Below are 1,478 nucleotides of genomic sequence, written 5' to 3'. Positions count from 1 at the left end.
CTGGTTTCAAAGAGGCGAGAAAATCAGCTCGACTGACTGAAGTCAGATCTACCTGCAGGTACAGCTGACCCTGAGAGCAGCTTCAGAATAAAAGCTGATCACATCAGTGACAGAGCAGAGCCACTCCGCTGTGAGTACACGATCCGTGCTTGTAACTGGTCAGACGCTGGCAGCATCCACATGTGAGTGAGCTGATAACCAGCGTCATGTGACCACTGATGCAGGGTCCTGGTTTGTCCCCGATCAGACACTCGGCAGCTGTAAGCGTCTGTGTGACAAATATGTGCTTCTTCAAAGGTCAAAGGTGAATCCTGCCTTCTCTCAGGAGGCACTTATCCTCACAGGGACTCGAGAACAGCGCTGGGGAACATGACTAAAGACTTTATAACTCCTGTGTTTAATATGAGGCATGAACAGAACAGGGCTTAAATCATCCATCGTGTTATAATCAGTGACAGTTAAGAGGAGAAACTCTCTGGCTTTTAATGTTTGTAGTAAAACTGACCGTTAGAGGCCAACGGCCCCTGAATGAGGGATGGCTAATAAACCTGGGCTGCCTTATAAATGCTTCTACTACTGAGCATTTACACACGAGTGTATTAAACTACAACAACCTGTAAACAGTGCATATAAATATGGAGCATGGTCATGGAGTATAATCCTCCAAACATTCCCAGGGAGAGACCTGCGCTGACTTGGAGCAGGCTTATTCAGATAAGGAGGAATTCAGTTTGTCATGGTCCCGGCGTCCGAGGAGCTGATGGGATGCCCACGCCCACGGGCGTGGCTGTTAACTCCACACCTGCACCCCATCCCAGGCGATCATCAGGCGGACTATTTGATCCAGCCCAGCCTGCTGCTCCACGCCAGTCCGTAGTCGTCTCACAGCGGTAACGTACACCTGCGGGAAAGCGATTGTGAAAACTCATCTGTCTGAACTTGCGCTAATTCTGTCCTGTGCACTCAGATAACAACTCGGCGTGTTTTTTTGAGCCACCTGCCTGTTCACCTGCCCGTCTGGAATTTGGATCGCCTTCAGTACTCGCCACCTCGACTTTCCTGGAGCTCCCCCGCGGACCCTCACCCCTCCCTCCGGCTCCCACGGCCCCGCTGTCACCGTAAGACTCATACTCTTCCCCCACGTATGCTGCTATTTCCCCGCGCCCCAATAATCCTTTTCCTTTTTCTGTTGCAGCCTCCCACAGTCCCGTTTTCGGTCCCTTGGTTTCTCTAGTTTCACGCGTGTTTTCCTTCTACCTTCCCGGGACACCTTCCGGTAAAATAAAGTTTGTTTTCTCATACTCATGTGTGTGTTGGCTCTGCTTCTGGGTCCAGCTTGTGCGCTGAACTTCGGTTCATGACACAGTTATGCACATTTAAAAGGATAAGTGCAGCTTTTTTCACATTATCGTTAATTTAAGGTGAAAAAGTGGAATAATTGAGGGAAAAGATGATTCTTCACTCTGTCTGCTTCTATG

General features: G+C 49.5%; 1 long non-coding RNA gene across 1 annotated transcript; it reads left to right on the top strand.

The window, feature by feature from the left end:
* Nucleotides 1–584: 584 nt before the first annotated feature.
* LOC146685296 (uncharacterized) lies at nucleotides 585–1,256 on the top strand. Its single transcript, XR_014917046.1, has 3 exons — nucleotides 585–890; nucleotides 968–1,118; nucleotides 1,196–1,256. It is a non-coding gene; the product is annotated as an uncharacterized LOC146685296 (long non-coding RNA).
* Nucleotides 1,257–1,478: the final 222 nt, after the last annotated feature.

This window comes from Copadichromis virginalis, linkage group LG20 (assembly GCF_057382275.1).
Source record: "Copadichromis virginalis isolate Kocher_CV1m ecotype Utaka linkage group LG20, C_Virginalis_male_GT1.1, whole genome shotgun sequence".
Lineage (NCBI taxonomy): Eukaryota > Metazoa > Chordata > Actinopteri > Cichliformes > Cichlidae > Copadichromis > Copadichromis virginalis.
The sequence above is the reverse complement of the archived record's forward strand: the minus strand, read 5'-3'. Positions and strand labels throughout refer to the sequence as shown.